The sequence below is a fragment of the Pristiophorus japonicus genome, chromosome 11 (assembly GCF_044704955.1).
Source record: "Pristiophorus japonicus isolate sPriJap1 chromosome 11, sPriJap1.hap1, whole genome shotgun sequence".
NCBI classification, from domain to species: Eukaryota; Metazoa; Chordata; class Chondrichthyes; family Pristiophoridae; genus Pristiophorus; species Pristiophorus japonicus.
In genome coordinates this window covers 9,265,835-9,287,597 of record NC_091987.1, presented here as the reverse complement: position 1 = coordinate 9,287,597, position 21,763 = coordinate 9,265,835, and the positions used below count along the sequence as shown (strand labels likewise).

Here is a 21,763-nt window from a genome sequence, read left to right as displayed (position 1 = left end):
TATAGCTTTGGGGGTGGTCCCGCCCCCTTCCACCATTGTCCAATTATCTAACATTTTTGTAACGTCTTACCCTATATGGTAATGCTATGACAATCTATCTTTACATTGTGGTAAGTCAAAGGTTAACTAGCATACGCACACACAAGTGGGGTTATTTTCCTCACATCAGCAAAAAAACAAGGAACTATCTTCCTGTTATTGGTACAAGTGATATACATCTGTTTGCTTCTCCAACCGTCCGTTTCCCTACTTCCCCTATCTTCATGACTCAGGGTCAACGAACGTTGGGGTCTAAATGTGTCTTTTGTTTTAAGCAGGCAATTTTTGCTTGAACATTTGCATGGTACAATACCAAAAACAAGAGCATTATAAACTAAGAGATAATTCTTCCCCAACAGTCCCTCCTGTTGATCTTTTCCCATCTCATGCGGATAAGAACAATCCAATCTTACATCCGAACTGCCTCATCGTCTTGTGCCAGGGTCCTTGGGCGAGCCTGGAGCTGGTGGTACTGCTGCAAATGGAGCTGCAGCTCCTGATATGTTACGGGTGGAAGTCGGGTTGTTGTATCGTTGATGTAAGTCCCGGCAGCTATGGGTATCACGGTACATAACTTGGACATACATATCTTAATCATCATTACCGCAAGGTACAAGGCCAGGCATACGCCCATGATCAAAATCAGCCCCTGTACAATATTTTGTCCCAACTTAGACATCCATCCCCCCAGCCAGCCAACTTCACCATCTGGGTTGGTTAGTTTCCTCACTTCTCTCCTTATATGGTCGGCTAGGTTGGTTATATTCTCCGAATTATCGGGTATATAAGAGCAACATTGGCCCCAATTAATGCGCAAGTGCCTCTGTTCTGGGCCAATACGTAATCTAGGGCCATTCGGTTCTGAAGTACGGTAGTACATATGGCTACCATTTCAGCTGTTATGCTCTCCATCGCCTCGGCAGTGTCGGTAGCTATTTGTTCCAGAACCCTCTCTACGTTTCTTAGTTCATCCATGGTACGTCCTATCCCGTATGGGAACATCAAAACTCCAAAGAGTCTTTCTACCGGGGTAATCGCTCGTCTTCGTCGACCTGGTGTATGCACCTCTGCCAGGGTACGTACCTGCCTGACAAAGGGGACCACATATCCCAAATAACAGGACCCTGTCCATCGCCTGGGTAACCAGGGATATGCCCTATGCCCGCACACAAAATACGTGCTGTTATACGCCGCCATTTTATATATTGTCTCGGGATGCCAAGACTGGGCCCACAGACCTCCATCTGTTTTATTCGGGAGGCGTGAGAGGATGATGACCCGTGCGCCTGTTGTGATATTGAGGTTGTGTGGGCAGTCGCTGTATCCTATGACATGTCCCCTTCCGCTGGTGTCGTTTCGGGTTAAACATATGGTCCCGGTTGGTCTCCCGATCCCTGAGGTATTGGTCAGGACTAGGTATGGGGGTTCCCTTTTATGGTCATAGGGTGGTTAGTACCATCCCTGGAACGTTTGACTAATGGGGTACCCAGCACTCTCCCACTCGATTATGTTCCCGTGGTTGTCCACACGGTATCAGTATGATGGTCCTCCTCCCATCCGTGATCCCTCTCTTGACCCGCCTTTCATCCTTCGTTCTTGCATTGGCCCCCCTCCTCCCGTGCCATTTGGGCTCAGAAGCCACTTGACAGTCTCAGTTAGGGTCAGTGGAACGGGGCACAAAGGAATTCCCCCTTTGGAATGTATAGGGATATGTGAGCACACCCAGCAACTAGAAAAGTTCCCATTTCGCGCATAAACATAAGACATATACAGAAAGGTGTTTACATGGAGCTCTCGCTTCCGTCTCGCTTCCCACGCGCTGCACTTGACGTACACCAAGGCTATAATACAGACTGCGGCACACAGTTTCATCTTACCACTCGATATTAACAACTAGTCAAAGGCAAGATGGCTGTATATGTTGCTTGTAGTGTCTCTATTGACCTGTGGGCGACTCAAAGAAGAGTGGATACTACAGGCATTAGTTTTTCGGCTCGAAAACCTTAAGCTGGGTCCAGTGTTTCCACTGCCCCCGTCCTCTCATGTCGACGCAGGCATATGTATCTCCGCTAATCATAACCTCGTAAGGTCCGATCCACTTCGGGGCAAAGCCAGGCTTCCCGGGGAGAACCCTCACCATTACGCGGGTCCCTGCCTGGGGCATATCTGGGAGGGTGGTGGATTCTAATTTCTCGTCCTGTCGGAGCTGCTTATCCCTGACCTGCGTTCTCATCTCCTTAAGACTGTTGCTCATTTCCAGGACGTACCTCCTGATCCTATCCCTTAAGGGTCCCACATCAGTCCCCCCTGAAACGATCCCTTCTGGGAGTTGCATTGCTCTACCCGTCATTAGCTCATGGGGGGACAGCCCAGTCATCCTGTCTGGGATCACTCTTAACTTCATTAGAATGAGGGGCAACACGTCAACCCAGGTCCTCCCGGTTTCTCGGATTGCCTTTGCAATCGCCACCTTGAGGGTTCGATTCATCCGTTCTACCATCCCCGAGCTCTGGGGATAGTATGGGATGTGGAATTTCTGTCTTATCCCCATCAGTTGACAAACGGCCTTTATTACCTTCCCCGTGAAGTGGGTGCCTTGGTCCGAGTCCATTTGCAACGGCACCCCCACCATCTCGGGATTATTTCTTCCACCAGAATTCTAGCTACCGCAATGGCCGTACAGTTCCTTGTTGGGTAAGCTTCCACCCATCGGGTGAACTGGCCTATTACCACTAAGCAATGTCGTTTTCCCCCGTGAGTCAGGCAGTGGTCCAGTAAAATCTATTTGTATGTTTTCCCATGGCCCTTGGGGCCTTGGTTGGTGCCCCATTCGTATCTTAATTGGCTTACCGGAATTATGTCGCGCACACGTTATACAGCGCTGACCGTGTTTGGCTATATCCCGCCCCATTCCGGACCACCACCAATCTTCTCGTGAGCCACTCCATCATGGGTCCCCTGCCTGTATGGGCCACTCCATGGTGTAGTTCCAGTAATGTCTGCTTAATGCAGTTTGGGGCTGTGACCTTCCCCTCTTTCCTCCACACGGAGTCTTTATCCGGGGCGCCTCCAATCGCCTTCCACGCTTCCCGCTTCTCGGGGGAGGTATCCACGTGAGTTTGGACTAGGCCCACCTTCTCATGCGCCACACTACCAACTCCCTCAGTTCTTTCCTCCACGCCCTGTTCCAACGCTTGCTGTGCGGCGGCGTCAGCTGCCTGATTACCTTCCTGCTCCCGGGTTTGTACCTTTTGATGAGCTTTTACTTTTATCACAGCAGCATGCAGTGGCCCTTCAGCTGCGTGCAATAGAGCCTGGACTCTTTTCCGGTGTCGGATGGGTTCTCCCCCTGTTGTGACGGACCCCCTGCGTCCCCATGCTATCATATAATCATGTACAACTCCAATCGCATAGCGACTATCTGTATAGATATTAACAGTCTTGCCCCCTGCCAGCTTCAAGGCTTCGGTGAAGGCCACAATCTCAGCAACTTGGGCTGAGAGTCCCCCATCTAATCTGCCAGACGCCACGGTTTGTAACTGGCAATTTACCACGGCCCACCCGGTCCGTGGTGTCCCTTCGACATACTTTCTAGACCCATCCACGTAGAGGGTCATCTGTGCCCCGGTTAAGGTTCCTCTGCTAGGCAACCTTCTATATTCTCACTATCCACTTCCTCACACTGGTGTGGCTTCACTGTCCCCAGGAGGCCTTCTGCCGGGTTTTCTTCTATGTTCCTCATGTTCGGGCCCTGGGATGTTAACCGGCGTCATGTCAACGAGGCCCGTGTCCTGCTTTGTTTTGGCCCATACCGGCTCTAGAGCCTCGCATATCACCCCGTCTACCCCCGACTCTTATTCCTAATCCCGGGCCAGTAATTTAGCACTGCCCATTTTCGCAATGTTTCGTAAGGGCGCGGAGTACTTGCTTTTACGTCCATCCGCTTGCGGCCAGATTATTTTGTTATGCTCGCCGTCTATTAGTAGTTTAAATTCCCTTATTAAGTCTGTTCCTAGAATAATTCTTTCATTATTTGTATCAGGCGAGTATTATTACATAGGCTAGTTCTGTTTTATTTTATTCTGACTATCCCACCATTTCCTTTATCTGTCAGGTGAGTCTTCTTTATTCTATTAAGGAATTCAAATGAATAATGTCCAATATAAAACAGTTGTCAATGGAAAGGGTTAACTTCTTTACAGGTTTGTAAGAAGGCCTGATGTCATTACGTGACTTCACGTAATCATCCGAATTTCATTTTTTTTTAAGTCTTTGTGCTTTCAAAACTTGCTTAGAAATTAGGAATCCGTTAAAACAGCAGAAATCATTCGTAAAGTCGTCATAATAGAAGTCTTCTCATCAGGACAGACAGCATTTTAGATTAAATTTAAATTTTTTCCTTAACTTCTAATTCAAGTACTTGCCAAAGATTTTTTTTTAAATTGATTTAAAACGATATCACACATTTTTAATAGCTATTTTGTTTACTGAACTTCAATTTTCACACAAGCTGTATACATTCCAATATTTCCTATAAGAATTTTTAAATCAGTAAGATTTTCTAATTCCCAATTTTTCATTCTGTGCTGAGTTCGCATAGCTTAGATCTCTTCTCCTCGTTATTTTCAAAACCCTCCTGCTTGTTTAGACTGTTCGGGACTTTTCTTGATAAACACTTCTATTCTGGAAATCTTTTCAAACTGCAATGAAACTTTCTCATAATTTAAAATCATTGTCAATGGAGAGTGTCTTTTACCTCTTTCAAAAATCTATTCAATTCAACCAATATCTTTTTTTTTCACAGCCAATATCAACGAGTATTTAGTAAGTTATGTCCTCTTTTTTTTATCTTCTTTCTTCAAATTAGGTTTTGGAATTTTACATAGAGGGCTCATCTCTTGGTAACTTTGTTAATTCAGACAATCGAAGACACTTCTTCTTTCAATTTCGTTCAATTTGTTTTCTTTCAAGGCTGCATCTTTATCCTTTCTTTTCATAACTAGAATGGTAGGCTTTGAGGGCTGCTTTTCGTCATCTCAAATGTCCCAGTTTTTCTTTCTGTTTCTGTGTCTCCCACCCCTCTCTCTGTTCTTTCACACTTTTTTTTCCCGTCGGGGCCCATCCCTCCTTTCGGTCATGTATAGTCTGGTGAGGGATCCTAGGCGGGGCCCTCTCCAATTCCTTACCACTCATCGCAGTCTCACGTCACGGTCTCACGATTATCAGAGGTACGCCTGGTCTTACTCACTTCTACCAGGCGGACTTGCAATCTTTATCGTCAGAGGTGTTTCAACACACTTGCGATTCGTTAAAAATGGCGCCTCCGCGATCCTCTACGATCTTTTCCAGCTGCACCCGCAACTTACTACGACCACATTAATTGTTCTACACACGACCCCCAATGTCCCGACCTGTGTGACTCAAAGTCGCAAGGAGATTAGTCCCTACTTCACTCACTGTTCCACTTTTCCGTCGCCACTTTGTCCTCTCTATGTTCCCTTCGACCTTAATCCTTGGCCTTCACGTGGGGCATTTGCCCTCTTAATTCCGGCTCAAGTTAGGTGGCTGAGATAGTTTGTGACAATCGAGGTGGCGGGCAACACTCGTTTCTTTCACACATCACTCATACCAAGCTAGCTTAGCCTCTAACCCGCGGTTCAACTGTGGTTTTTCTCACCGTTCACGGACGGTTTGTTCTTTGGTGAATCGGGGCTCAGGGGTCGCCCTGTTCCGGGGCCCAATTGACTGGATGGTCAAACCTTGACTACTCGTCCCTCTCCACCGGCTAGGCGACCCGAAGCGACCGTATTCACCCTGCTCGCAGCACCAAATCTGTAAGGGAAATTAATTCCACACCAAGTCCGAGTATGGTGAAGGAAAACGTCACAGTTTATTCGTACAGAGTGCTCTGGGAGAAATGGGGAAACTCTGCAGCTTCGCCACACCTTCTCTCCGAGCGAAGTTTCCAAGTTACAATTATACCTTTGGGGGCGGTCCCGCCCCCTTACACCATTGTCCAATTATCTAACATTTTTGTAACGTCTTACCCTATATGGTAATGCTATGACAATTTATCTTTACATTGTGGTAAGTCAAAGGTTAACTAGCATACGCACACACAAGTGGGGTTATTTTCCTCGCATCAGCAGAAAAACAAGGAACTATCTTCCTGTTATTAGTACAAGCGATATACTTCTGTTTTGCTTCTCCAACCGTCCGTTTCCCAACTTCCCCTATCTTCATGACTCAGGGTCAACGAACGTTGGGGTCTAAATGTGTCTTTTGTTTTAAGCAGGCAATTTGTTGCTTGAACGTTTACATGGTGCAGTACCAAAAACAAGAGTATTATAAACTAAGAGATAATTCTTCCACAACAGAAAGCAAGCTTGTGTTAAAGACTGATGTTGCCAATGGGTAGCATATTGATAGGGAATAGGAAAGGTGCTAGAGGTGCCCATATGGGAAGGGGAAGGGAAAAGCTGTTGGAGGAGGTATAATGACTTAATTGGGACAACGAAGAATAGATTTGAGGGAGGCCACAGAGGCCACCCACATAGATAGAGTATAAAAGCAGAGAAGTCCTGCTACAATGTACAGGGTATTGGTGAGGCCACACCTGGACTACTGCATACAGTTTTGGTCTCTGTATTTAAGGAAGAATATACTTGCATTGGAGGCTGTTCAGAGAAGGTTCACTAGGTTGATTCCGGAGATGAAGGGGTTGACTTATGAGGATAGGTTGAGTAGGTTGGGCCTATGTACATTGGAGTTCAGAAGAATGAGAGATGATCTTATTGAAATGTAAAAGATAATGAGGGGGCTCGACAAGATGGATGCGGAGAGGATATTTCTACTCATTGGGGATACTAAAATTAGAGGACCTGGGGCTAGAATCTCCACTTTTTTGTATGCTTAGCGCCCACTTAATGCCTATTATTCCGCTAAAATGCATAACGTATAACGGCCATACATCTCCCATCTTGGCACAAAATAGAAACTGGCGAGAATTTTTCGGAAACTTATCGCCGAGTGTTGCCTTCACCATGTGCTTAATGCCGAGAAAAAATATTAACACTTTCTTTGGGCGGAATCAGCAAAATGGGCGAATTCAACGCCCTTAATATCGCCCAGCGTTACGTTCCGCACGGAATTAACGATGAGATTCAATGTTAACACCCGCCTACTGTTTTTTGTCGTAAAGAGCATATTTACCCAAACTAGCGGCCATGGAGATTACCCATCATCAATTTCACCACCTCACACACATATCACCCACAATATCGCTCACCCAAAAAAATGCTCACAAAAAGTGGAACTAACTGGAACTAATCACAGCGTTATGGACGCCATGTTCTAGATCGCATGTCGCGTCCTTTAAAAGGCTGCTGTGCTTCAACCTCGGGGGAGTTCAGATGTACTCTGCAGGTCATTGGAGTTGATGTAAACATCTGTAAAAACATCTTGACCATACTGTGACCGATTGGAATTGAAGAGGTGTCTTCATCGAGACATTCCTTGTTTGTGAGCAATCGGTGGAAAACAGAGAGCTCCTGCAACGGGGCCTGTCCATTCTCACCCTCTCTTGGTGACCAAATACATGCAGCAGACGCGACATCGTCAAAGGAACGCTCCACTGCATTATGTGCCCAATGTACGAAGTGACAGACAGATGAGGAGAACCAGACGTTACACCCCCCCACTTACCTCAACTTGCCCGACACCACCTGCCTTCGGAGACTGCGCTTCCATAAAGAGGTCATCACTGAGGTATGCCAGCTGATAAGGGGAGATCTGCAGCCTGCCATCACCATCAGTACTGCACTGTCCATCGAGGTCAAAGTCACCACGGCACTGTCGTTCTACGCCTCGGGTTCTTTTCAGGCTACAGCTGGCGACATTTGCGGACTTTCTCAGCATGCCACACATCGCTGCATTAGACAGGTCACTGAAGCCCTGTACGCACATAGGAGGGACTTGATCAGCTTCCCTGTGACCAGGGAGGCACAGAGTGAGAGAGCTCTAGGATTCTCCAGAATTGCAAACTTCCCCAAGATGCAGGGAGCAATAGATTGTACGCACATCGCGATGCGGGCACCTTTTCCAGATGCAGAGGTTTTCAGGAACTGCAAGGAATTCCACTCCCTGAATGTCCAACTGGTTGTCGACCACCAGCAAATTATACTGGCAGTGAATACTCAATTTATGGGCAGCATCCATGATGCTCAGATCCTGTATGATCTTCTGCCGTAAAGTGTGGCCGTCCTTAGCAACGGCATGGCAACGCTTGATTCCCGCGATTCAGACTTGTAATCATTACATCAGCGGCTAATGGTGCAGCCAACTGAGCCAATGTGCTACAAGGTTTGGTAAATAAAAAACATTTAAACCGAACATTAGCCTGCAATCATCAGTATTTCTGTGCAAACCAACTCTTCCGTCTCCCCCCCCCCACCCCACCCCCGCCCCCCGCTTCTCCTCCCCAACTCTACCCCTTCCCCTTCCCCTCCTGACTCCAAGCCGCTTGCCCGAGGAGGTCCTCAGGCGATGCTTCACTGGGGGGACGGCGGGGGGGGGGGGTGACGGCTGAAGCGCTGCTTGGATGGATACGGGAGTGGATGGTCCCGAGGTGGGAACATGCTCCGAGCCAGAAGCAAGATATTGCTACTGGCTCTCGTGTGGTTGGCAATGGGAGTGCTGCACCTTGCGGTGCTCCGGGACCACTGGGAGCCCTTTGCCACCAGTGTTCCTGGCTACCAGCTCCAGGCCCTCCTCCATCCCTTCCATGTTATATCTTATTTGTTGGACAAAAACTTGGTGCCAACTATGTTCTTGGTACTTAGTAGGCTTTTTGCTGCTGGTGAATCTCCGTCGTGCCTCCCACAACAGCCAGATAAGCACACACCACAGCCACACACGCCTTCAGTGCCTCTGAGCTCCCTCTCTCTCAGTCTCCTCTTCTGCGCATGTCATGGTGACCCTTGACCTCCTGAATCGCGGGAATCGCGTGTTGCCATGCCGTTGCTAAGGACGGCCACACTTTACGGCAGAAGGTCAAAAAAATTTAGCGCAACCGCCCATTTGATAGCACTCGTGGTAGCGCCCTTTTTCAAAAATGGAAACTAGGTGTTTTGAGAATGGGCGAGAAGCCAGTGATCAGAAAACATGTTTTTAACGCCCACGCCAGAAATAACGCCGATTTTTGGGCGATAAGCACGAAAGTGGAGGTTCTAGCCCATGGTCTTAGAATAAGGGGCCGCCCATTTAAAGCTGAGATGAGGAGAAATTTCTTCTGAGTGTTGTAATTCTATGAAATTCTCTGTCCCAGAGAACTGTGGAGGCTGGACATTGAATATATTTACGGTGGAGATAGACAGATTTTTGAGTGTAAAGGGAGTAAAGGGTTATGGGGAGCGGGCAGGGAAGTGGAGCTAAATCTATGAGCAGATCAGCCATGACCTTATTGAATGGTGGAGCAGGCTTGAGGGGCCAAATGGCCTACTCCTGCTCCTACTTCTTATGTTCTTATGTTCTTATAGGAGAAGCAGTGGAGGAGGAGGAATAATCAATTATATTTAAAGCTAGAAAGGGGTCAACAGGGTTAATTATTCCCTTGAGGATAGCTGATTCAGGGCTGATCTAATTGAGGTGTTTAAGATGATTAAAGGAGTTGATAAGGTAGATATTGGCCGAGAAATTGCAGTCGGAGGCTTCCCGCGGGCAGATGCCTCCGGCCTGAAAAATATCTACGAAGCTACCTGGAGGTACGGGGAATTGTGATCCTGGGCCTGTACGTGAAAGCCTGCATAGGGGCCCACGTATCCACGGGATGTAAGCGATTCATTTGCGTCCCTGGGATTACATGGGCCGGCCCAAGCAATCCAAGTCGAGGTATTTCCATTCTTACTTGTGGTGAGCAAGTGCTCTACTCGTAACTCCTACACAGTAAGCGAGCTACAGGTGAGCAGAGGAAACGTTTCAAGGACACCTTCAAAGCCTCCTTGATAAATTGCAACATCTCCACTGGGAATCCCTGGCCAAAGATCGCTCTAAGTGGAGGAAGAGCATCCGGGAGGGAGCTGAGCACCTCGAGGCTTGTCGCTGAGAGCATGCAGAAAACAAGCGCAGGCAACGGAAGGAGCGTGCGGCAAACCAGTCCCACCCATCCTTTCCTCAAACCACTGTCTGTCCCACCTGTGACAGAGACGGTAATTCCCATATTGGACTGTAGTCACCTGAGAACTCACTTTTGGAGTGGAAGCAAGTCTTCCTCAATTTCAAGTGACTGCCTATGATGATGATGCGTTCTGTATGTATGGAATGGCCATAAGTATAAGAACATAAGAACATAAGAAATAGGAACCGGAGTAGTCCATCTAGCCCCTCGAGCCTGCTCCGCCATTAAATAGGATCATGGCTGATCTGATCATGGACTCAGCTCCACTTCCCCGCCCACTCCCCATAACCCCTTATCCTCTTATTGTTTAAGAAACTGTCCATTTCTGTCTTAAATTTATTCAAAGTCCCAGCTTCCACAGCTCTCTGAGGCAACAAATGCCACAGATTTACAACACTCTGAGAGAAGAAATTCTTTCTCTTCTCTGTTTTAAATAGACGGCCCCTTATTCTAAGATCGTGCTCTCTAGTTCTAGTCTCCCCCATCAGTGGAAACATCTACTCTGCATCCACCTTGTCAAGCCCCTTCATAATCTTATATGTTTCGATAAGATCACTTCTCATTCTTCTGAAGTCCAATGAGTAGAGGCCCAACCTACACAACCTTTCCTCATAAGTCAACCCCCTCATCCCCAGAATCAACCTAGTGAGCCTTCTCTGAACTGCCTCCAAAGCAAGTATATCCTTTCGTAAATATGGAAATCAAAACTGCACGCAGTATTCCAGGTGTGGCCTCACCAATACCCTGTATAACTGTAGCAAGACATCCCTGCTTTTATACTCCATCCCCTTTGCAATAAAGGCCAAGATACCATTGGCCTTCCTGATCACTTGTTGTATCTTCATACCAACCTTTTGTGTTTCATGCACAAGTATCTCCAGGTCCCGCTGTACTGCAGCACTTTGCAATCTTTCTCCATTTAAATAATAACTTGCTCTTTGATTTTTTTCTGCCAAAGCGCATGACCTCACACTTTCCAATATTATACTCCATCTGCCAAATTTTTGTCCACTCACTTAGCCTGTCTATGTCCTTTAGCAGATTTTTTGTGTCCCCCTCACACATTGCTTTTCCTCCTAACTTTGTATCATCAGCAAACTTGGCTACGTTACACTCAGTCCCTTCTTCCAAGTCATTAAAATAGATTGTAAATAGTTGGAGTCCCAGCACTGATCCCTACGGCACCCCACTCATTACTGATTGCCAACCAGAGAATGAACCATTTATCCCGACTCTCTGTTCTCTGTTATTTAGCCAATCCTCTATCCATGCTAATATATTACCTCTAACCCCGTGAACTTTTATCTTGTGCAGCAACCTTTTGTGTGGCACCTTGTCAAATGCCTTCTGGAAGTCCAAATACACCACATCCACTGGTTCACCTTCAACCACCCTGTTCGTTGCTTCCTCAAAGAACTCCAGCAAATTTGTCAAACATGACTTCCTTTTCATAAATCCATGCTGACTCTGCCTGACCGAATTTTGTTTGTCCAAATGTCCTGCTACTGCTTCTTTGATAATGGTCTCCAACATTTTCCCAACCACAGATGTTAGGCTAACTGGTCTATAGTTTCCTGCTTTTTGTCTGTCTCCTTTTTTAAATAGGGGCGTTACATTTGCTGTTTTCCAATCTGCTGGGACCTCCCCAGAATCCAAGGAATTTTGGCAAATTTTGGTAAATTACAACCAATACATCCACAATCCCTGTCGCTACTTCTCTTAAGACCCTAGGATGCAAGCCATCAGGTCCAGTGGATTTATCTGCTTTAGTCCCATTATCCTATGAATGGGAACACACTGAAAAATACACAAGCACTTAAAATTAATTTAATAAAAGCATCAAATTTTTAAAATGAATCAAAACGGAATGTAATTAATTATTTAAAAGAAAAATTAAATTTTTTGAAAAATAAATTTACCTACTTTAACGTGTCTAAAAATAAACTGTCCTTATTTAACAGGATTTTAAATGTTTAAATTATTGAAAAAAATGCTATTTCTGGACTTTAAGGCCCCAAGTTTCCACATGATTTGCTCCTGATTTTTAGGAGCAACTGGTGGAGAACGGAGTATCTTAGAAATCGCAATTCTCCACATTTAAGTTTTCTGCAGTTCTAGTCAGGTAGAACAGTTTCACTTTTGAACAGAATTTTTTTTCAAAAGGGGGCGTGTCTGGCCACTGACGCCTGATTTGAAAGTTTCCACAGTGAAAACGTACTCCAAACTAACTTAGAATGGAGCAAGTGAAGATTTTTGTAGGCTTGAAAAAACCTTGTCTAAACATTAAAAAATCAGGCACAGGTTACAAATTAGGCGACCGGAACGAGGTGGGGGGGTGAAGGGAAGTCATTAAATTCTACAATAAATCCTTAGTTATACTTATACAAATATTATACAAATAAATCCAACCTGAATAAAAATTTAATAGCAAAGAAAAGTTTAAATAAACCATCTTCCTACCTGTGTGAAAGTGCTTCAGGCAGGCCTTTCAGGCAGCGGTTTCCCGACGGTAGGGGTGGGGGAGGCAGTGAGAAGGCTGCAGGAAGCCTCAGAAGTTGAGGCCGCCGTTCCCGATGGGCCCGACCGACGGCAGGGGAAGAAAGCTGCAAGAAGCCTCAGTGCTGATCATGGAAGGGCAATGTGGTTTTATTAAAAAATGTTAAAAATTGAACAGCTACAAAGAACTACAGAAATGGCCGAGAGCCAATGTTTCCTTCACACTGCGCGTGCGCGAACGCTCCAACGCGCACGCACAGGGTTGCCGGCACGAAAAAAACTCATTTAAATGGTACCCGCCCCCTCCTACTTACAAAATGGGCGCGAGTGGTAGGCTCCGTCCCCTGGGCGCCGCGCCAAGCTGACATCGAGCTGCAAAGCGCTCGAGAATAGCGCGGTTTTTTTCAGGCGCCGTTTTCGGCGCGAAAAACGGGCGCCCAGCTCGGATAGGCACCTGTTTTGCCGCGTGTGGAAACTTGGGGCCTAAAAGTCTTACACTTATAAAAACAGGCCTTATGTCTGCTTTTATCAGTCGCAAGAATTTCAAGGGCATTCGTTGGGCAAATTGCCCAACTCTCCGCCCACGGAGTCCCTTTACTTCCGGATGCGTGCGATCTGTCAAGAGGCTTTTTGACGATTGCAAGTTCCGGGTTTAGGCGCATACCTAAACCTGGAACATTCGGGGCCCCTACAGACGTGTACGCATCTCGTATCCACCCACAGCGGCCGTGAAATCAGGGCCATCGAGTCTAGAACCTTAAAATTAGAGCCAGGCCGTTCAGAGGTGATGTCAGGAAACACTTCTTCACACAAAGAGGAACGGAAATTTGAATAATTCTCCCCAAAAAGCTGCTGGGCCAGAGGAGGTCAATCGAAAAATTCAAAACTTACGTTGATAAATTTTTGTTCGGTAAGAGTATTAAGGAATATGGAGTAAAGGTAGGTAAATAGAGTTAAGATAATTAATCATGATCCAATTGAATGGTGGAACAGGCTTGAGGAGCTGAATGGCCTCCTCCTGTTCCTATGTTCTTATGTTCCGAGAGGTTTTGCTCTGTATACACTGTACATGTATGTGCAATTAAGGGTATTACATGGAGCAGATGAGAACAGGTTTACATTACATTTCAGAATACATTTCAATACCGATCACGAATCACATTACACGTCGCGCTATGCAGATGAAAGCAGTACATTGAATGGGTGGGAATACATTTACATTTCTTTACAAGTTACTAAACAGTGCAGAGACTTTCATTATACATGACACAACACAGGTGTTTTTCAGTGCATGGTGCTCTATGTATACAAGCAGATTAACAATTACTGTGGCAGAAGGGCCTTAAACTGTGGCTGTTCCCCATCGTGCCTTTGCACCGACTGCACCAATCTTTAGTACGTCCCTCAACACGTCCCCTTACTTGCACAGTACGACATGTAACGTGATTTATGGATTGTACTAAACTGTACCCTGAAATGAAATGCACGCTAGTGCATTATATGGAACTGCTGTCAGCGTCCAAATGAATTGTATGGACTTGCTGACCGCATGGTACTGAATTATTTTCCAATGTATTGTGAAAATTTTATATGAATAAAGTATATTTTTGAAAAAAAAAAACACTGTACATGTATGTGAGTTGACACCACCTCTATTGTACCAGACGGGACTGGATGATTATTCTCTGCCTGATGTGCAGGAGCTGGCATTGAGAAGTACAATAACAGTGGGGAAGGAACAATTTCCTGCTGTCTGCTGTGCATTGTACACGCACAGGAGCCGATGTTGTTAGGTAAAGTAATAACCTTACTTCGAAAGCAAAATATTGTGGAAGCTGGAAATATAAAATCAAAACAGAAAATTCTGGAAATACTCAGTTGGGCAGCATCCTTGGAGAGAGAAACAGAGGTAATGGGCTGGATATTAGCTTAGAGATGAGTAGGGAGTTGTGGCGGGGCTGGTGTGAGGTTTTTTCTGTACGTTTCCCACCCACAGCTGATGGTCAGGCTGGCTGATGGACGGGAAATACAGCAGCACAAGGCCGCAGTCGCGATGGACTAAGAGCAGGTTGGTCTAGTGGCCGGGGAGGGGGGCGCGGGAGGGGCGGGGAGGGATAGTGGGGGTGGGGGAGCGGGGGGGCATTTGATCGCCTGGGGTGGATTTTAACCGCTAGGGGTGTGGGCCCATCATGGGGAGAGGGGCGGTATTTGATCACTGGGGGTGGGGTACGATCAAGGGGGAGGGGGAGCGGGGGCGGCGTTGGGGAGGATCCGATCATGGATGTGGGATATGATCACTGGGGGTTATCCAATCGCACGGGGGTGCGGGGGGTCCGATCACGGGGTGGGGGGGGGTGGGGGAAGATCCGATCATGGAGGTGGGATATGATCACTGGGGGTTATCCAATCGCACGGGGGTGCGGGGGGTCCGATCACGGGGTGGGGGGGGTGGGGGAAGATCCGATCACGGAGGTGGGATATGATCACTGGGGGTTGTCCAATTGCACCGGGGTGGGGGGGGGGGGTCCGATCATGGGGGGTTCTGTCATGGGAAGGAAGGGGGCAGCTAGTGGTCGGGAGGGGCAAATTGTGATTGCGGAGGGAGGGGTCCAATCATGGGTGGCAGGGGAGCAGACTGATTACGGAGGAGGGGAGGGTTTACTGGTTAGCTTGCTGGGCTTGGAGGAAATACTCCTGCTCCTTCTGTGCCGTAAAAGTTCTTACCTCATGGACTCAGCCCCTGTCACCTCCTCTCACCTGCCACGTTTCCCGAGGATTGGGAAACCCTATGGTTAAAGATAGAATTGCTGTTAAAATGAAGGCAGGCAGCCTCATTATAATATTTAAATGCAAATCCGCCTCCTGTGAACGGATTAGTCGCCCGCCCCTCATCCCGCCTCTGGTAAAATCGAATGTGGGCAGGTTCGAGGCAGGTTGGGTTCCTGTTTCAGATTTTTACGGTTTTTAAACCACCTACCTGAACCAAACCCCCCCATTTGGGGATGGGGGGCGGAGGGGGGGGGTTAAAATTACTTGCAATGTTTCAAGTGGATAAACTTACATCAGAAACTGAAAAATATTAGAGATGTTACAGATTTTAAGCAAGTCATCATCATCATCATAGGCGGTCCCTCGAACGAGGATGACTTGCTTCCACGGGTTCATAGGTGTTTCGATGAAAGAGCTGATGTTCCATTCCTCTGAGCGTGTGGAAGATGCCTGTGTGTGGATTTTTTTAATGTGGGGTGACCATTGCATACCAGCCACCACGCGGGCTTGACAGAGCTCGGTCTTGGTCCAGTGGCAAGGATTAACCAAGACGACTGGAGACCAGCTCTGCTGCACGGACCCAGTGCGCACACACGTCGCAGTGGCCCGTGCTGCCCCTGGGCCCTCGGCTCTTCTGGGCTCTGTACGCTCATCTGTCGCACCTCCACCACGATTTCCCTCCGCTCCTCCACCTCCTGTAATCAAGTACAGAGGCAGGGAAAGGTGGGCAGGGGAGGAAAGAACAAAAGGGAAGGTCTGTGATCGGGTGGAAGGCAGGAGAGAGTAAATGACAAGTTAATGATGGTGCGAGGCAAGAGGTGGTGGTAATAGAACAGGTAAAGAAACAAACAATGGGTCTAGAGGAGGTGTAAATGGAAATGACAGAAGCATTACTAGCACCTGTTCTCCTAAAAACTACGGGCTGTGGTTATGAGCTGAAAAAATGCCAAATCGAAAGATATGGTTCTTTTCCTCAACTCCCGCTGAGCTTCATTAGAGCAGCTAATCTTTCGATGAGGCACTTTGCAACCTTCCGGACTCAACATTGAGTTCAGCAATTTCAGACCATAACCGCTGCAAGCAATGGGCCGAAAATTGCGGTCGGAGGCTTCCTTCGTACAAACGCCTCCGAGCCAGAAAAAATCTCATAAACTACCTGTTGTTCCCAGAGGAACGTAGAATTCTGGTCGGAGGCCCTCATTCGCTGCGCTGCGCACGGGGAACATGTCTTCCAGCTAGGAACACGCCTTCTGGAGTCACGTGGACCTGGACCACCAATCACTGAGCAGTATTCTCATTGATAATAATGGGAGCTCTGTTTGTATGGGCTCCCATTACTATCAATGAGAAAAACCCCGAAAACACCCAAACACAGCAAAATAATTATATAAAACACCTCACATATTTAAAATTAATTGAAATTAAATGTAATTAAATGTTTTAGAAAAAACAACATTTGGGAAATTAAAAAAATGTGTTTTAATAGGGTTAAAAATGAACTTAATGTACCGGGTTTTTAATATAAAAATGAATGAGTAAATTTAATTTTTCTATGTTTTAAAAGTGTTATGCTAGTAAAAGTAGGCTATGTGCCCGCTTTTACTAAGCGTAAGAGCTTGAAGGATATTCGCTGGGCAAGAGTTTGGCAAATAGCCCAGTCTCTGCCCTGCGGATGTCCTTAATCTGGCCGAGACTGTTGATGTTGGAGAAAAAGTCTGGGTTAAAGTAATTGGAAAAGAGATGAAGGATGGCAAAGTCAAGCTTTCTCTTTCAATGAAGGCTGTCAATCAAGGGTCTGGGACGGATCTGGATCCAAATAATGTTGCTCTTGACCAGGATGAGTGAAGGAAACGCAAGTTTAGAGACTTTACGGGACAGAAGTTAACACTCGAAGCTGTCCTAAACACAGTCTGCAAAAAATGTAGATGTAAAGGACATTTTGCGAAAGACAGCTTCATGCAGCCTGCAGGCGTTAAATATAGTCTAGTTCCTGATGATGAGGTGGAACCAGCCGACTGCTCCAGCCAGTCTGAATTTCAACCTCCAAAGAAGAAAAAGAAGGAAAAAGAAAAGAAGAAATGGAAGAAGAGTAAAGAAAAGGTATCTTCCTCCGAGTCCCATTCGTCTGAGATGTCAGACGCAAACAGTGAGCAGGACCTTGCAGATACCAAAAGGCACAAGCATTCAGAAAAGACTGAACGATTACACAAAAAGAAAAAACATAAAAAACACAAGCATAAGGAATCCAGAAAGAGAGATTAAGGAAGAGTATGGTGTACAGTACAGTGTATAAAATGTGTTTTTTGTGCTCCAGGCTGTTGGTATATGAAACTTAACTCCAGGAGGCTGAAATGTGATTGTTTTTTTCAGAATTGACTGTTTATGCATTGTAGTTACCCATAGGCTTAACTAAATTTGAAATACATTGAATGTATTGTTCTGTTGTAGCCTTATAGTGGCAGTACTTTATTATTTTGTTACAAAATGAAATAGTTCATATATCTTGCAGGTTTAAGTGCAGATTAGCAGCTCAGCAAGTGGCTGAGCGACATTAATGTAGGTGTATGCCTCGGTTATAACACAAACCTCACACAGCAAGCATAGGGAATATAGATCTATGGACGACATGCCCGCATAAAGACAAAAACAGTAAAAAATCAAATCATTCAGTGTACTAGGAGAAGATGAATCCACATCATAGTAAGCCCACAACTACTTCAAAAGATGCATTAGGGAAGGTCCAGGGGAAAGTAACATTGATGATTCTGTGGCTTAAAACTCTTACAGCTTAAGAATAAACAAGTTGTGGGAGTACAGGACACCACTATTTATATATAATCTGTTGCTGGGCCTGTTGAATGGAATGGCCTTTTATTATTTCATGTCATGAAAGACCCATGAAGGTTACAGTCATGAGAAAATTGAGGTTTATTTCACAATTCATAATAAACCATTACTGGTACAGTATTAAGACGTTTATTTTAAGACGGTAATTTTTCATGTAGAATTATTACAAGGGGATGCTCCAAATTATGTGGGGAGTTGGGTACAGAGCAGTTTGTGAAGTTTAGGTTGCAGCAAATAATTCAACTATCACTCCTTTCTGTTTTCATTTATGTGAAACAGGCATTATAAGGATAAAAGGTTGGCCATTTAGGATTGAGATGAGGAGAAACCTCTTCACTCAGAGAGTTGTTAACCTGTGGAATTCTCTTCCGCAGAGAGTTGTTGAGGCCAGTTCATTGGATATATTCAAAAGGGAGTTAGATATGGCCCTTATGGCTAAAGGGATCAAGGGGTATGGAGAGAAAGCAGGAAAGGGGTACTGAAGGAATGATCAGCCATGAACTCATTGAATGGCGGTGCAGGCTCGAAGGGCCGAATGGCCTACTCCTGCACCTATTTTCTATGTTTCTATGTTTCTATGTTTCCTGTGAGGATGCGGAGAATCTGTCTAAAGAAATTGTGACAGATCGGAAAAGCCGGTTTTCAGCGCATGCACATCTCGCCCCGAAAAGCGACTTTTGCAAGGCCTCCCCGGCAAACCCGGCGAGACTGGAATCCTCCGCCCACTGTATTCAGACACAAAATGCTGATAATGATTCCGCTGCTCGTTTGATCAGGCCTGCTTTCCACCTTATCAGACCTTCCCTTTTATTCTTTCTGGCCTTCCCCTCCTCCCCCCCTTTCCCTGCCTCTGCACTTGCTCACATTCTGTTACTTCTCATTACATTTTCCAGTTCTGTTGAGGTCATCGACCCGAGGTGTTAACTCTGTTTCTTTCTCTCTACAGAAGCTGCCTGACCTGCTGAGTGTTTCCAGCACTTTTCCAGTTTTAATTGATAATAAACTTGCTTGTTTGTGGATCCTCACCTTCCCAGCAACTCCCGACTCTGTTCAGTCTGGTGGGAAAGCCTCAATGGCTTCCCCAGTCAGGCCAGCGTTAAAATTGCAGTCGCGGCCTGATCTGCATACTTAAAGAACGACCTCGCCAACGTTAGCCACCCGTCCCAAAACCTAAGTGAGAATCACAATCGGTGACTCGAGGGCAAACATAGAAACATAGAAAATATGCCCTTCGAGCCTGCACCACCATTCAATAAGATCATGGCTGATCATTCACCTCAGTACCTCTTTCCTGCTTTCTCTCCATACCCCTTGATTCCTTTAGCTGTAAGGGCCGTATCTAACTCCCTCTTGAGTATATCCAATGAACTGGCATCAACAACTCTCTGCAGTAGAGAATTCCACAGGTTAACAACTCTCTGAGTGAAGAAGTTTCTCCTCATCTCAGTCCTAAATGGCCTGCCCCTTATCCTTAGACTGTGTCCCCTGGTTCTGGACTTCCCCAACATCGGGAACATTCTTCCTGCATCTAACCATCAGAATTTTATATGTTTCTATGTGATCCCCTCTCATGCCTCTAAAATCCAGTGAATGCAGACCCAGTCAATCCAGTCTCTCCTCATATGTCAGTCCTGCCATCCCGGCAAGTAAGTAAGTGAGGGCAATTTTAACTCATCACTCAGCTGCTTTCCGCTTGGCAGGTAGGGTTAAAATCACCTTCCTGATGTGTCATCATCATCATAGGCAGTCCCTCGAAACGAGGATGACTTGCTTCCATGCCAAAAAGGGATGAGTTCACAGATGTTTCAATGATGGACCTAATATTCCAGGTCCCGAACTACATCCTGAAGGGTGGAAGATGCCTGTGCGTGGATTTTTTTAACGTGTGGTGGCCGTTACACACCAGCCACCACACGGTTCCTTGACAGAGCTAGGTCTTGATCCAGTGGCAAGGATTAACCAAGACAAGTCGAGACCAGCTCTGCTGCACGGACCTAGTGCGCGCACATATCGCAGTGTGGGCTGGGCCCGTGCTGCCCCTGGGCCCGCGCCTCTTCCGGGCCCCGAAATCACAACCTTCCTGGGCCCCAATCGCGTCGCTTCCACGATCTCTTGCCGCTCCTGCTCCCCAACCTCCTGCTGTACCTGCCCATGCTCCAATCACAGACCTGGACCTTGATGACGTCCAATCCAGTCACCCTCTTTGCTGCCATCGCTCTCCTGCACCAGCTCACACTGTACCTTGCAATGGTACTTTGACCCCGACCTGCTGCTGATGGAATCTCACAGGTCGGGGGTGCCATGCTGGCGTGTACACTCCATAGAGCTGACACTGAGGCACATGTGAGCCCCAAAGTCCCAGACAGGAGTGAATTGTTCCTTTGTACCTGGTGTGCATTGTACCTGATCCACACAATACCAGACAGGAGTGAATTGTTCCTTTGTACTTGGTGTGCATTGTACCTGATCCACACAATACCAGACAGAAGTGAATTGTTTCTTTGTACCTGGTGTGCATTGTACCTGATCCACACAATACCAGACAGAAGTGAATTGTTCCTTTGTACCTGGTGTGCATTGTACCTGATCCACACAATACCGGACAGGAGCGAATTGTTCCTTTGTACCTGGTGTGCATTGTACCTGATCCACACAATACCAGACAGGAGTGAATTGTTCCTTTGTACCTGGTGTGCATTGTACCTGATCCCCACAATACCAGACAGAAGTGAATTGTTCCTTTGTACCTGGTGTGCATTGTACCTGATCCACACAATACCAGACAGAAGTGAATTGTTCCTTTGTACCTGGTGTGCATTGTACCTGATCCACACAATACCGGACAGGAGTGAATTGTTCCTTTGTACCTGGTGTGCATTGTACCTGATCCACACAATACCAGACAGGAGTGAATTGTTTCTTTGTACCTGGTGTGCATTGTACCTGATCCACACAATACCAGACAGAAGTGAATTGTTGCTTTGTACCTGGTGTGCATTGTACCTGATCCACACAATACCGGACAGAAGTGAATTGTTCCTTTGTACCTGGTGTGCATTGTACCTGATCCACACAATACCGGACAGAAGTGAATTGTTCCTTTGTACCTGGTGTGCATTGTACCTGATCCCCACAATACCGGACAGAAGTGAATTGTTCCTTTGTACCTGGTGTGCATTGTACCTGATCCCCACAATACCAGACAGGAGTGAATTGTTCCTTTGTACCTGGTGTGCATTGTACCTGATCCACACAATACCAGACAGAAGTGAATTGTTCCTTTGTACCTGGTGTGCATTGTACCTGATCCACACAATACCGGACAGGAGTGAATTGTTCCTTTGTACCTGGTGTGCATTGTACCTGATCCACACAATACCAGACAGAAGTGAATTGTTCCTTTGTACCTGGTGTGCATTGTACCTGATCCACACAATA

General features: G+C 46.4%; 1 pseudogene; it reads left to right on the top strand.

Moving 5' to 3' along the window:
• The first annotated feature begins 9,693 nt into the window (after window positions 1–9,693).
• On the top strand, window positions 9,694–17,740 carry LOC139276507 (zinc finger CCHC domain-containing protein 17-like; annotated as a pseudogene).
• The last annotated feature ends 4,023 nt before the right edge of the window (window positions 17,741–21,763 follow it).